At 39.5% G+C, this 16,602-nt stretch overlaps 1 protein-coding gene across 5 annotated transcripts in view; it reads right to left on the bottom strand.

The window, feature by feature from the left end:
* The window catches only part of GRIP1 (glutamate receptor interacting protein 1), a 324,577-nt gene that overhangs the window by 224,526 nt on the left and 83,449 nt on the right, over positions 1-16,602 (bottom strand). The window lies entirely within an intron of this gene.

Genomic DNA, 16,602 nt, shown 5'->3' on the forward strand with positions numbered 1-16,602 from the left:
CACATATAACATATGTATATATGTCGGCATATATATGTTGTATATATGTCAGCATATATATGTTGTATATATGTCGGCATATATATGTTGTATATATGTCGGCATATATATGTTATATATATGCCGACTGTAGCACCTATCATGCTCACAGCCTTGTCTCCCTTGTGGGCTTTGAGGCTGGGGCTGAAGGCAGCCTCTGGGGCTGACAGCCAGCAAGAAACCAAAGCCCTGAACTGAATTCGGCCAACAACCTGGGTGAGCCTGGGAGTAGATCCTCCCTGAGTCAAGACTCAGTCGAGACTGCTATTCTATTTGACACCTTGATTGTAGCTCTGTGAGACCCTAAAAAGGACCAGATGAGCCGTGCCTAGAATCCTGACCCACAGAAACTGTGGGATAATAAATGTGTATTGTTTTAAGCTGCTAAATTTGTAGTAATATTGTTACATGGTGATAGATAACTAATGTAAATGCTTTATGTGTATTAACTCGTATAATCCTCATTACACTCTCATTTCACACAATGGGAAAACTGAAGCATGAAACTGAAGCAACCAGCTTAATTCCACACAGTAGTAGGTGGCAGGGCCGGCATTCAAATAAGGCAGGCTAGCTCCAGAGCCTGCGTTCCTAACCAGACAGGTGTGCTGCCTTCCTATGCTTAGAAAGTTCTACCTTAAGCTGCTTCCTAGTCTGATTCCCTAAAGCTTGCCCCCACAGCACGAATCAAACATCCAAACACAGGTGCTAGTCAGAGAAACTGAAAGAAGCAAGCTGTGCTGGACACACATGTACAGGGTACGGATGTGAAACAGGGTGAAGAGCAACAGGTGCTGCCTCCCAGTATTCACCAGCCAAACGAGATGCTTCTGTGTTTAGATGGTGACTGCTGAGAGGGGGATCATGCTGGTTGGTGCCCTCTGGCCTATGAGTTCTAGTTCTGCCTCTAAGATCATGGAAAACATGATAATCCCTTTTCCATATGAGCTGAAATATTTCAAACTATTGATCTTTTTTCCCCCCAAATCCTCTATTTTCTCTTACTCACATAAATGGTGAGTTGTTTTTGCTGTTCTCTTTTGCAAATGGTCTTCTTGACACATGCAGAAACATTTATATGGTTGTAGGCTCTGTGTGGTATCAGCTGGCAGAGATGCCTCGTCTTCTTCCTCATCTGCAGGGCTGGGTCAGGGATGCCCCCCACCCGCCCAAGATATGGTTCTGATAGGCAGCGTCAATTCACTGATATTCTTTCCTGTCATTATAGCAGTTTTAAAAAAATTATCCAGGTAATAAACAAATGCGTTTTAGTGTAAGATTCCAATGAGACAGAAGGATTTGGGGCAAAGCCCAAAGGCACTCCTCTGCACTCTCCTTCTACTCCTCCCATCTCAGAGGAAGCCACTGTCAAAATTTGTGCCAACCTTTCACTCTCTCTTTTAAAACACTAACATTTCACCTAAATTGGATTGAACACCACAAAATGACTTGCTGTTTTCCAACATACCAATATGTCTTGGAGATCTTTTCATGACATGGCCTACAGGTCTACCTCATACTTTTAACAGTTTTATAAACCTTCCTAGAATAATGACATCCTAATTTGACCATTCCTCTATTGATAGATATTTTAGGTTGCTTACAATATTTCATTAACATCTTCAACATGCATCTCTGTACAGACTGACTTGCTATTATATTTTATACCCAGTTCTGCCCACTTTCACGGTCAACTCCACTCTACTTGTCCTCTTGCAGCTGACTGAAGGAACTCTCTGTTCCCACTTTTCTTTTTCTTTTTTTTCTTTTTTTTTCTTTTTTTTTTCTTTTAGACGGAGTCTCGCTCTGTCGCCGCCCCGGCTGGAGTGCAGTGGTGTGATCTCAGCTCCGCCTTCTGGATTCAAGTGATTCTTGTGCCTCATCTTCCTGGTATAACAGGCACCCAGCCACCATGCCCAGCTATTTTTTTTTCTATTTTTAATAGAGACGGGGTTTCACCATGTTGGCCAGGATCATCCCGAACTTCTGACTTCAGGTGATCTGCCTGCCTCAGCCTCCGAAAGTACTGGGATTACAGGCATTAGCCACCATGCCCGGCCTCCATTCCCACTTTTCAACAGTGAATCAGAGTTGGGAGAGGTCCCTTCCTATTCCTGGTGACACCCTCTTCCAAACCAACTGACATTCTCCCTCAGAGGCAGTGACTGATGATAGCAGTGGTTATCAAGTCTACTTATATATTTTTTTGAAGCATTCCTTTATCAGATTAGGATGATTCTAAAAATTCACCACCTTTTATGAGTAGCAAGCACAGTTACATCTTCATGCACAGGTGTGAATATTATTAAATGATATATTCCCAGAAATATTGGGAAAAACATACATTTTTAAACATTTTTATTGATGATACCAATGTGTCTTCTAAAAAGTTTATATTCCTATGAACAATTAGAAGTGTTTATTTTTTGGTATCCTAGATAACACTTGATATAATCAGCATTTTAAGTATTTACCACTTCATTTATTATAAACTCCTAAAACTGTCTTTCCTTCATTCCTTGTGTCTGAAGAGCAGAAGAAGAGTTCTTGCCACCATAATGACAACCACCTTCATCTGGCCTCCTAGAAAGAATAGATCCTGGATAGGCTTTATTAGCTTATAGGCAATGTTATCCTGCAAGAATGGTAGCTAAAAGGTGTTCAGGACAACGAGAAAATTTTTCCAAGTTCTGTAGTCCCAAATAAGAAGAACATAGGCAAGAAGTCTCTGCTTGTAGAAGCTGGTATAAAGTTACTTTTAACATTTAGCTGAAATACTGAGCTACTCAGTTCCAATGTTGTATCTCCAGTGGCTTCAAAGGAGAAAAATCTTAAAGTAGAAAGGATTGACTTTAAGGTTAAAAGAAACCTTATGCCAAAGGTAGGCAAAATCATATTAAAAGAATGCCCTAGCTGTTTAGAATATATTCAAGTTTCTAGAGTCAGATAAAGTTAAGCTAGAGAATTAAAATAATGTATAAACATGACTATGAAATGAAGATAAAAATCAAAGATATGCTGAAAGGCTGGAATGAGCAAGCATCTCAATTTCTATATTGAAGGATGCCAGAAATCTTAGACCTCTGGGATATGTCCTGGCAACATTTTAGAAAGGATTATTATACCACTGAAGAATAAGGAAGGTAAACCACCACCATATAGAAAGATAATATACACTAGGTATGATATTTTAGTATTTCAGTGGGACTTTTAGAAAGATCTCTCATAATAACCTGTAGAGAGGATGGACTACCATGAACTGAGTGAAAATGATACCCAAAGCCTGCAAATCAGCATGCATGGGTAAAAGGCAAGATCTCTGCCGGGGATGCTGCAGAGCTCTGTCCTTGGCACTGCTATGCTCAAAATTCTTAACACTATTTCATGCTTATCAAATTTGAAGCTAATTCATTGCTAAGAGGAGTAGTAGATGTATGTGATGATCAGGAATAGAGACTATTTCACCAAGTTGGAAAGAGAAGCTGACTCACTCGAGAGCTGTGTACATAGCTGAAAGAAGACAGCCTTTGAATTAAGGTGATTCTAAACTCAAATATCAGTCCTGTTGTTGGGTAGACTTGGACAAGTTACCTAAGCCTCTGTGAGCCTTAAATTCTTCCTCCACAAAAAAGGGATAACACCTCTGTTTTTTAAATAAATAAGACTGACATGATTTTTGGTACATGACAGATGCTCACTAGTAGTACTCTTCCTCCTCTCCTCTTCTCAAACATTACTGGCAGAATATAAGGGAAATAAATGTGCAGACAACTGAATGGAGAGTACAGACTTGCACAGCATTACACAGAGTGCTACCCCTCAAGGGTGGAAACCTAGTTCTTAAGAGTGATTCATAAGAATAAGACCTGTATGTTTTAGTTGATGGCAAGTTCAATATAAACAAACATTATTTCATTTAAAAATACAATCATAATCTGCATTGAGTATTACATCCAGATCAGGTGAGCTAATGGTTTTCTTGAACTCTGTTCTTTTCAGACCAACAGCATGGCAAAGTGTCTAGTTCTGGCTGCTCCATGCTAAAGACCATTGACAAACTAAAGAAAGACTAGCAGGATATGGAAAACATGTTCTATAAGGCAGAACCGGAGGAAGGAACATATTTTATCTGGTTTAAACAACAACAGCAACTCAAGCAAGAGATGATAGATGTATTCAAGTATCTGAATGACTGACTTTGGGGAAGCTCAGAAAGATTAGAAGAGCCAGTGGGTAGTGGTTCAAGATAAGAAACTTCAGTCCATCAGGGTAAGGAATGCTCAACAGAGATGTAAAAAAGCAGGGGTTACTTTGTAAGACAGTAAGTTTACTGTGTCTAAAAATATTGAAGCAGAAGAAATTAGATGTGGAGTTTTCAATAGTGAAAGTAGAACACAAAGGGGAAAATATGTGTATGTGATGCATGCACATTTTTTTAAGGTGTTTATTAGAGAAAGATCAGTAAGAGCACTCCGAGTTCCACTCTATCATTCTATTTCATCATTGTGTAAGGGTTGATTTATAATATTGATGAGATCCTAAGGCAGGTGATGAAAGGAGACTCTTTGATTCGACAAACATGGGCTGCATCCTGCTATGAATCCTACTGGGCAAAACTTTGTGGGTGGAACTTTTAATAAAGATACATTTTCAGCCGGGTGTAGTGGCTCACGCCTGTAATTCCAGTACTTTGGGAGGCTGAGATGGGAGGATTGCTTGAGCCCAGGAATTCAAGACCATCGTGGGCAACATGGCAAGATTGTGTACCTACAAAAAAAGTTAAAAAAAAATTAGCTGGGCATAGTGGCATGTGCCTGTGGTCTCTGCTACTTGGACGCTGAAGTGAGAGGATGACTTGAGCCCAGGAGGTCAAGCTTGTAGTGAGCCATGATCATGCCACTGCACTCCAGCCTGGCTGACAGAGCAAGAACCTGCTTTAAAACCAACCAACCAATCAACAAAACAAATAAACATTTTCTTGAATTTAAGGGACTATAACCTTAAATTAAATGTAAGTCTACAATCCAGGAAAACAATTGCAGAGCAACTTGAAACAGGATGAGTGAAACTGCTGAAAACTTCAATAAAAATATAAAATATTCTGGGCCAGGCATGGTGGCTCAGGCCTGTAATCCCAGCATTTTGGGAAGCCGAGGCAGGTGGATCAACTGAGGTCAGGAGTTCAAGACCAGCTTGACCAATATGGCAAAGCCCCGTTTTTTTGTTTGTTTGTTTTGTTTTTTTAAATTTTGTAAAAATACAAAATTAGCCAGGCGTGGTGGCACATCTCTGTAATCCCAGCTACTCGGGAGGCTGAGGCAGGAGAATCACTTGAACCCGGGAGGCAGAGGTTGCAATGAGCTGAGGTCACACCATTGCACTCCAGCTGGGGAAACAAATAAAATAAAATAAAATATTCTAGGTGTTATAAAAAATGATTACAGAAGGGAGAAGTTTGAGGAGAGAAGCCAGTGGAATGGAATACGCTATATGGGAATGTCACGGGCATCAATATTAGAAGGGTAAGTTTAATTTGTCCCTTTTAAATTTGAGGAGGCAGGGTTTGTAAGAAGGAAGAGGGGTCAATTAGTTAGGGCTATACTGCACTGCAGGGTAATCCTCTGACAGTGTCCTAGGTAATCAACTCTCCCAGTCTTTGAAATGATAACTCCTCTCTCTGTGCCTTGAACATCTCCTTCCCCTCCATACTCTCTGTGGATGACCTCACCTCTAATTTCACTAAGGAAATAGAGCAATCAGAAGATGACTCACACATCTTCTCAGCAGGGACTGTAGCACCCTCCTGCCTCTGTGCTCTTCCACGCTGCCTTCCCTCCCGCTGACCCATTGGTGCACACTGGAGGCACCCCTGCCTCTTCAAAGACTGCTTTTGCTTTTATCCCCTCTCCCTCCTGCACGATTTTCTCTCATTCCACTAGATCAGCCACATCAGCACACGAACATGCTGCATCCTCTCTTGTGTATATATTTTAAATTCCTCCATAGACCACATGTTCCCTCTGGCCACTCTCCCACTTTTCTGCTCCCTTTGATAGAGAAACTCTGTTTAGAGTTGTCCACATTCTCTGCCTGTTACTCAAGTCCTATTCTCACCTCAACCCATTCAAATTAGGCTTTTACTCCCACCTTTTCACTGAATCTATTTTTGTCAGGGTCACCAAACCTCCCTTCTTATAGAATCTTACGGCCAATTCTCATTCATCTCATCATCAATATTTGACCTAGTTTTTCTCTCTGTCTTTAGTGACATGTGGCTCATAACTTGGATTCCAGGGTACTACATTCTTCTGATCCTCATAATCACTGCTTTTGTTTCTTCATATCTTCGGCTGAATCTTCCTTCACTGCCAACCTCTGAGGCTTAGTATGCCCCAGTCTCAAACCTTGGACCTCATCTCAATCTATCTGTGCCACCTAGAAGACCTGTCGCCCACCCTCAAGGGTGTAAATACCATTGACAAACTGAGAGCTTCAAAATTTGTATCTCCACCTAAGCTCTCCTCTGAGTTCCCCACTCCCCTGTTCCACTGATCCATTTCTTCCTGGGTCATTTTCTGTTTCAGTAAATGGCATCAGTATTTACCCAATTGTTAAGAGCAAAAACCCTGGAATTATCCCAGACTTCTCTTTTCCTCTCTCAGCCCACATCCAATTTGTCAGTAGGTTATTTAGGTTCTTTCTTCAAAATTTGACCACATTTTACTACTTCCACCTCCACCTCCTAGTCTAAGCCACCATCATTTCTTGCCTCAAATACTGTGGCAGCTTGCTAACTGGTCTTCTTGTTTACACTTTTGTCTCCTTAAAGTCTATTTTCCATATAGCAGCTAGAGAAATTAAAATAAACAAAAAAGAAATTACATCAATACCTTAACCCCTACAATGGCTTCCTATACTGCTCAGAATAATACCCAAACTCTTACCATGGCCTAAAAGCTCTACAGGACACAGCCTTGTCTCTTCTCCAGACTCATCCCTTACACCCTCAGCCTTGCTTCCCAGTTTCTGGCCATGCTCAGCCATTCAATTTGGCGTAATATTGTTCAACCTCCTCTCTCTTTTCTTGTTTCTTTTCACTTATTAGACAAAGTTTCTTTCTCTGTTTATTTAAAAGCCAAGCTTTTCCTGCCTTCAGGGACTTTGCATTTGCTCTTCTTTTGGCCTAGAATCCTCTTCCTCCAGATCATTATGTGGTTCACCACTCTCACCACTCATTTCAGGCTTACTCCAAAGTCACCAGCTCATGGAGGCCAACCTTGGCCTTTGGAGGCCATGGAGGCCTCAGGTTTTCTATCTGAGCATGGACCCCATAACTTTCTGCTCCCACCACTCTCTACTGTTTACACTAGTTCATTTCCCTTTATTGTACATAGCATAGCCTGACCTTAGGCCAGGCATTCAATGTTTGCTGAATGCCTGTTTCAACTGCTAGCCTGCCAGCTCCAGGAGGACAGAGGCTAATAGGCTGGATTCACATCTCTATTCCTAGCACCTGGAACAGTACCTGGCACACAGTGACTGCTCAACGAGTAACTGTTGGATAATTACATGTTGAATGAATGTATGAGGGTCAGTTTAGAGGAACACTCAGAATCAAAAAGTGAGAGATCATTTTAGTTATAATGGATGTAGCGAGCAAGTAAAGGATGGGCCAGAGCAAAAAGGAGAATGCAGCAAGTATGCACGGGTGAAGGGCAAGGGATCAATGTGTCAGTGGTTTACATTCCGTGCAGAAGGCAGAGGGGTTCCAGAGGTGCAATCAAACTGCTAAAGAGAGCAAAGAGCTTTGCCAGGTGCTGTAAAGTATTTCCACCCACATTTTGAAGGGGAAATCTTTATAACATCTGTTTAATGTGTAGCCCAGTAATAGGTTTTAGAAATGTATAAGAATATTTGATTTTAAAAGAATTTGTGTATCACTTATATATTTTATATATTTATATATAGATATTATCAGAGTCAGTGAGTCAAGACTGACTATGATGCCACAGAACACAGTGACTCGTTTCATTTTCTCGGTGTTATTTTACAGCTTTGCATTATTCTGTGGTTTTAAAGGGGAAACATAAAGCATAGTTATGGTGTTACCAGTTTCAGAATAAGTAGTTAAAAGCCTTCTTGGACAATTTTAATTTTTTTCCTTGACTGGAAAGCTCTGAAAGGCATAAGTGTATGGAACGAACTGTAACACAACCCGAAGCCCTGGTAGTTCACCTCCTCGGTTTCTCCTAGTACTCGGTTACTTAGAGAGATAATGGCATGAGCCCTGTGACCCCAAGCCATTACTCATTAACCCCCCTCTAATTGAGGGCTCTAGTCAATGAGGACTGAGACGGATGGAGTCTGTGACTTGGATGGACAGAGATCACCCACATTCAGAGGCTTCTGCTCACCTCACACTTTCTTGATACTTCTGAGCAGAGGCTCAACTGGCCTCGAGAAGTCAGTCTTCACATTTCATTCTAAGTAAGGATTCTCTTCACCACCTTTTCCCTTCCCTCACTACTCAGGATTATGGTCAAAATTTATATTTAACTGGGGTTTATCCAAGGTCTACCGTTTTCTAGCCCTGTAATTTTAGACAAGTGACTTTAGCTCTCAGAACTTCAGTTTGCTGGTGGGGTGCAGTGGCTTACGCTTGTAATCCCAGCACTTTGGGAGGCCGAGGCAGGTGGATCATGAGGTCAGGAGTTCAAGACCAGCCTGGCCAACATAATGAAACCCAATCTCTACTAAAAATACAAAAATTAGCTGGGCATGGTGGTGTATGTCTGTAATCCCAGCTACTCGGGAGGCTGAGGCAGGAGAATCACTTGAACCTGGGAGGTGGAGGTTGCAGTGAGCTGAGATTGCAACATTGCACTCCAGCCTGGGTGACAGAGCAAGACTGTGTCCCCCTCCTACAAAAAAAAAAATTAAATAAATAAATAAATAAATAAATAAAAGAACTTCAGTTTGCTCATGTGTAACAGGGGAATTAATAAAACTTATTTTCCCCCGGTGATGTTTCTGAGGAAGAAATGAGATGATATTCATAAAAATGGCTAGTCCAATACTTGGTACTTAGCATGAAATACGTGGTAACTAGTACTTGTATAATTATTCCCCTCCCCCACCTTCTCTCTCTCTCTCTCTCTCTCTCTCTCTCTCTGTCTGTCTCTCTCTCTCTCTCTTACTCTCGCTCTAGGTTAGGTTACTCCTATGATCATTTCATTCTTGTTATTCCCTAAGCTTTGGCATAATATTGTTCAACTTCCTCTTTCTCTTTTCTTGTTTCTTTTCATTTGTTAAAAGAAGCCCCCAAAGCCTTTCACTGTCATTCAAATGACATGTTTCTGCACTAGAAATCAACAACTACTTACTGACTACTGACAAAGTGAAGTTTTGTGGTTGTCAAAGTCATGTCTTCTGAGAAGCATCTCATTCCAAGTCAGTGTTTCCCAAAGTAGGTGTGTATAAATATTGATGGATGCAAGATGATTTAAGGTGACATAGAAACCTTTGTTTTTAATTTTCAGAGTTAGAAAACATTTATTTATATTAGAAAAATATGATTAGCATATAAAATTACAGAGAGTAAAGCCAACGATAAACCTAAGTAAAGAAGATACCAATTTAAACTTACTTAAAATAATATTAATTATAGTATAGGTGGAACACAAATATATAACAAAAATCATGAGGATGACATGTGAGTAACTGAAATTTGGGAAGCTGTTCTGAGTCATATAAGGTCAGTAGATAAGAAAAGAGTATTAATAGGCCCAACTTCTCTATCCAACAGTAAACTATGTAAGATGCTTCTTCACTTTCCTCAGTGCCAATCAAGCCATACATCTTTTACCCAATTTAATTTTCTAAAGTCACCTACAACCCTAGGTTGAAGGTCTAACCAAACCCAGGAATGAGAGAATTAATTTTTTTTTCAGTGCAAAAGTAATAGAGGGAACAGACTTTTTCCTTATAGCTCTTATGGACATATCCTCAGTCGGCCTCTAAAATTTTTCTGACACTGGAGGCTGTTGCTAGCTGTCATCAGAGTCACTCCGATACCACATGTACCTGGAGCACAACAATGACCAAGTGCCACCTCTCCTGTAACAAAGGGGTTCCCAAACGGGGATTCGGGAAATATCAAAGCACAGTCACCACAAAAAAATTTCCCCTAAATTGCATGCTGGAAGAATTATTGTTTAAAAATCACTTGCTGCATATGCACCACTTTATTGTATTTCAGCCAATGTTTACTAAGGCATGAAAGAAGTTCAAACATAATAGACTGTCGTTCCTCCAAACCACTAATGAAAGCTATGGCTCTGAACACACAAATCAAGGTGCTGGTTTTGCCTTGTGCTATTTGAGGAGCACTCAGTATGTACTCCCAGCCACATAGCAAACTGGATCAGTTCTCTGGAGGAGATAATTAATGCGTACCTGCCATAATAAGTAATATGTTCGGCTCTGCATTGCTCTATTTATAGACTAGGTTTTTTCCTCATATTTTTTAGCACTTTTCTACAAGCAGAACATGTGAATGAATCACTCTTATCTTGTCATTTTTATTATTAAATGGTGCTCAACTTTTTCCTAGGGTGTTTTAGGACTGCACAGACATTTTCTGGGCAAACAGAAACAAATGAGGCTGGGGGGAGCCTCTGGCTTTTCAAAGTCTCTAGCTTCTGGCTGACCTATATTCCATTCATTAGTCTTGGGCAGCAGGCATTTTGTTGGAAATATCATGTTGGGTGGAGCTTCAAGGCCAAATGTGAGAATCTGCTGCAGCATACAATGAGACAGAAAACACGTGGTCAACAGAGAACTTGTTGCACTTTTTTTTTTGTAGGAAAGTATGCCAGTCTTAGGGCCACAGATTCCTCACAGAGAAAAATCTACCTGCTGACTTTTGATTATTCATTCATTCCACAAGTATTGATCAAATACCTAACATTTACTAAGCACTGTTCCATGCACTGGAGATGACAGGTGAACAAGATATAGAGGACCTGCCCTCCTGTAGCTTACATTTTAGCTAGGGACTGAGAAATAAAAAAATAATAAATTTATCAGTTAATTTCACATAGCGATAACTACTATGGAAAACAAAACAAGACATGGGAGAGGGGCAGAATGTCAGGTATATTTGCAATGCTATCAGTCTTGACTTTATAATCATAGAAACTTATCTGTAAAGAAGCAATGTAATTTAGCTACTTTCTTAAATATTCAGTAATTTTAACACTTGTAAACATAATTTTAGGTTCTTTTTTAAGGCTGACACTGAATGGCTTTGGCAGAGTACACCCTGGCCCTTAGTTCTCATTGTCCTCACTTTGGCCCACTGGGACGCTTGTGAGGATGCAGGGACAGCCCAACTGAGAAGCAAAGGTACTTATCCCTTGGTATTTTCCCCGTGTTGATCATGTCCTCATTAATAGCAGATTTTGCCTTAGTTTCTTTGGGCAGCAACCGTGTACTTTGTATGACATTTCATACTTGCTTGATTCAACTGACTTTGGTTTCTCATCCCTGAGATGCACTCATTTTTTTTGTTTATTTTTATTTTTTACTTTTTGAGAGGGGGTCTCACTCTGTCACCCAGGCTGGAGAACAGTGGTGCATTCAAGACTCACCGCAGCCTTGATTTCCTGGGCTCAGTCTATCCTCCTACCTCAATGTCCTGAGTAGCTGGGACCACAGGTGCATGCCACCATCCCCAGCTGATTTTTGCATTTTTTGCAGAGACAGGGTTTCACCATGTTGCCTAGGCTGTAACTCCCAGGCTGAAGAGATCTTCCCGCCTTGGCCTCCCAAAGTTCTGGGATTATAGGTGTAAGCCACTGTTTCCGGCGTCACTCATTTTTTTGGAGGGTCTCAATAGTAGAACTAACCAGATGAAGCAGAACCAGGCATTTACACACCTGAACAGTGGTATAGCTGTAAAGTCCTAGTGTAAAAGTCACACTATATATCTTCTGTAATAATAAAAAATTACACAAATGAAGCATCTAATTATATGAATAACAAAGACAAGAAACATTTGGAACAGAGAGGGCAGAACCTTCAAATTCCTGTTGTAGCCTCTTAACTTAAGGTTACCAGCTCCTCCCTGGTGTCAAGGGTATGGTATTATGGGGATTATTTTCCAGACTTTGATTGTTCAATAGATGCTGAGTTTCTTGGATGCATTCTAATCAGCTTGACTGTACACATCTTGGGCTACTGGACATTTCAGATTCTCAGCTTCATATTTTTACTACCCACTTCCAAATACCTAAATGTGAGCAACAACAAAGACTGATGTAAACTGTACTCCCTTAAGACCAAATTGATAGCATTTCTTACAGTCTAGGAGGGGAAAAAAAATCCCACACAAACATTCATGGCATTATTTTGGATACAGATTTAAGAAAATTTTCCTGGGTGCATCAAAGTTTAGAAATGTAATAGATATGAATATTTGACATCTTCCTGCATTTGTCAATTGTCCAGAATTCTTTGGGCAATTAATAAGACTGACATAAGCGAAAAAAGATGTCCTATATAGAAAGAGGAGGCAAGTCAAATAAGTAATATACTAACTCTAGGCTCTGAGGTCAAGTGTAGTATCCTGTCTTCCCTTTACAAATGAGACAGACATGATTAAATGCCTCATCTCTAAGTGGGCAAGACCACGAATTATTGCAAAATATGCCAAACTCAAAGTCTGTACAGATTTTCTCTAATGACTTGGACAAACCCTTCAAGTGGTCAAACTTCATTTCACCAGTAATCTGTCAAATACAGGAGAATCAATAGATTCTTTTTAATAAACATTGATGTATGGTAGAATCTGTTAGTTCTGAATACCTTTGTCCTTGGAATTTATCTTATTTTTGAAAACTAATGAGGAGAAATGAAATTGAAAATACATCTCCCTAATATTTTTAATCAAATATTAAGTCTCTAATACAAACTTAAACTTTGGTGTCATAGGGACACTCATGTCATTTTTTACTATCATCCATATTAAAATTTTCATTAAACCTTATGGAAAACTAAAAAATCCTTTTATTCTTATATTTAATGCCATATGAGACATGATTAAAATGACAAGTTCCCAAATAACATGAATAATGTATTTCTCCTTTATCCAAAGCAAACGCATTTTGCTCCTAAGAGTGTTTAATCCATTTCCTTTTTCAGGAAGAGGAAAGGAGGGTGATAAAAGGATTTACGGTTAGAACTGGTATTTAATGAAAGACACATATTTGGCTTGTGATTATAAAATAACTGCTGTAGTTATTCTGAGTTTAGATAGGAGTCATATATTTTGACACGAATAAAAACAAATTATGATTCTGTTAACATTCAGATTTACCTCTTTAGGACAGAAATGTTTAAAGTTACTCTGTATTAGTCATGGAAATAGTAGAGTCTATATTAAGAAACCTTATTTCTGTGTATGTATATAAATGTTAACTTCAGGAAGCACCAGATCTACATTTATAGAATAAGTTTCAAAGAACAGCTTAAACTATCATAAAACTTAGATAGAGAAGCTTAAGGTGCCTTCTGCTACTTTACACTCTTTTTCCACTGCATTCCACCCCATTCATCAGAGAAAGTGCTAATATGAACGGTCAAATCCAGTCATCATCTTTGGACCACTGGGAGTGGAGCTTTAGGGGAGATGTAGGCAAAAGCCATAGCTCTGTTAAGATTTCAGCCTCGGCTGGGCACGGTGGCTCACACCTGTAATCCCTGCAGTTTGGGAGGCTGAGGCGGGCGGATCACGAGGTCATGAGATGGAGACCATCCTGGTCAACAAGGTGAAACCCCTTCTCTACTAAAAATACAAAAAATTAGCTGGGCGTGGTGGCGGACACCTGTAGTCCCAGCTGCTGGGGAGGCTGAGGCAGGAGAATGGTGTGAACCCGGGAGGTGGAGCTTGCAGTGAGCCGAGATCGTGCCACTGTACTCCAGCCTGGGTGACAGAGCAAGACTCTGTCTCAAAAAAAAAAAAAAAAAAAAAAAAAAAAAGATTTCAGCCTCCTTGTGTTTGCTTACTCCCCAGCAGCTGGGACAGGTCAATGGCCCTGGAGCTGCATCTTACTTGGGAGGGGCCTCTGCATGGAGAAGGTCAGAAACTAGTACATTAGCCAAACTCTCCTTTAGGGCTTCTTTTCATTGGTGCACTTTTCTCTAGAGGCATCTTTCCATGCTACCGGGGTGTTAAAAATACCTTGAGGGAAGTAGGATTGGGAGTGAGCACAGGAGAAGGAGACTAAGACTGTAAATGTCATCTGGATTAAGCTTGTCCAATCCACAACCCATAGGCTGTAATACAGCCCAGGACGGCTTTGAATGTGGCCCAACACAAATTTGTAAATGTTTTAAAAACATTATGAGATTTTTTTGTGATTCTTTTTTATTTTTATTATTACTTTTTTTAGTTCATCAGCTATCATTAGTGTTAGTGTATTTTATGTGTGGCCCAAGACAATTCTTCCAATGTGGCCCAGGGAAGCTAAAAGATTGGACTCTCCTGAATTCTGGTGCTTACAGCTCTGTATGGTCCAGCTTAGTCCAGGAGTGGTCAGGAGACCACTTCAGGATTTTTCATTTGAAGCTCTGGTAAATAATAAAGAGGATACATTTACTCGGCCTTTTCCTCTGTGCATTTTTCTCTCTCTCATGGACTTAGTGGGAGCACAAGTGGACACGGTAGGTGACTGCTCAAGACTTCTGGATGTTGGGTTTCACCTCTCTTTAAGTTACTTCTTGGCCAAAGATCTGAGAATACTCTTCTTTTTGCCAGAACAAAAGTTCATAGGTACTCTTAAGTAAGACAGTAAGGGATCAGAACTCCATGAGTCATTAGTCAGTCAGGAGGCAATTTCCAAGAAGTTTGTTAATTCTCTTCCTAAAATACTATTAAGTAATAATCTACTGTTAACTACTTCGGTTTCTTAGCCCTCTGGCTGGTGCAATCTTTTTTCTTGAACTGTTCTAAATAACTAAGAAGATTCTGAACACTCCTAATATCTCTGGCCCCTACCTTAAGAGAGATGAACAAAAAGGGGTCTATCAATGGTCAAGCTCCAGGAAAACATCTCGTAAAACTCACCAACAGTTAATGATTCCAGTGACTTTTAAATCTAATATAAAGAGAAGGAAAAGACAAAATTCATGATAAAGAATAATGTGTGCCACAAACTAGGGATTATGATGAACCAATTCTGTGTATTTAACATGTAACTTAAAAAACTACTTAATGACTTTAAGAAAAAGGAAGGCCTTCAAATGTGTTGTCGTTTAGAATGTGGCACTAGAGAACCCATGAAAAGAAAACATTGATAATAGCATATTTGCTTAGTATCCCATAGAGTTGTAAGGACACTGGGAAGTCTCCTGCTTCTTCCCAGCAGTGGAATACTCAGTACCAGTGAATGTAGAGTAGCCAAGAAAGAATTGATGGGTAACTGATATTCTTGAACTTCAAACGGGATATTTCTTTAATGCTGACAAGGAGAAAGAAGATAACACAGTCCAGAGCTGACTGTAATAGTTTTTCTAAATGCGACCAGCATGAAGAATGATGTTTTATAGGATAAAATAGAAGACATCTTGGCACTGGGTGATGCCATCTAATTGTAGAATTCAAATTGCTTTAGAATCTTCAAAGCACCAAAACAAGGATGTATAACATATTCATAATATGTGTCTTCATAAGTCCTGTACTTTCAAAATGAATCTAAGCCTTTGGAATAAGAGTGAAAATAACCACCTGAAATTTTTATAAAAATAAAGAATAATCATGAAGAGAGTTACTCACAAATGGGATTCATCTTGCTCTTTATTCAAATGGAAAATTCTTCCTTTACTGACACATTTGCCAAACCATTCCAGTTAATGTAGGAAACACCACTTTGTTTCTCCTGAATTGCTAAAACTATTGTACTCTAAAATCCTGTAGCTGAGGTTTAGCTGTACTCAATTTGCTTGTATAAAATATATAATACATCATTTTACATAAACGTTTAAATGCATTAATACTTTTAACTCTTCTAAGTACAATTGCTTCCATAAGGAATTTTTCCATGAATTATCTAGTTCAGATAGTTTGAATAGCATTTTGAATTTCCTTTCCTCTTTAATTTCAGAACTTACATGTTTTTGTGTCATTCGCAAATCAAAGCTTCAAAATATTGAAGTTTTGGGGTAAAGACATTTAAAGATATTTCTTCAAAATGTTTTGTTGGAAAGACATATATATGACTCATTGTATTACAATAATATGACTCACACTTTCCTAAGGAAACAAAATCACAAATTTTATAAGAGCTGTCCAATGGAAGCAAACTCAGGTTGAAAGAGATGAGAAGAAAAGAATAATTTTGCATTCAGCATACATGATCTGTTGTGGCAATTGTGAATCCCTTATTTCTGCCAGCTATGGCTCAGTAAAGAAATGGATGCTATTGTGAAAGTCATCCCCTGAAAATGAGATGAGAGTAAATAAATGAGTAGAGTTGATACAAATTCAAGTCATTTTGCAAAGGA

This window comes from Gorilla gorilla, chromosome 10 (assembly GCF_029281585.2).
Source record: "Gorilla gorilla gorilla isolate KB3781 chromosome 10, NHGRI_mGorGor1-v2.1_pri, whole genome shotgun sequence".
Taxonomy (NCBI): Eukaryota; Metazoa; Chordata; class Mammalia; order Primates; family Hominidae; genus Gorilla; species Gorilla gorilla.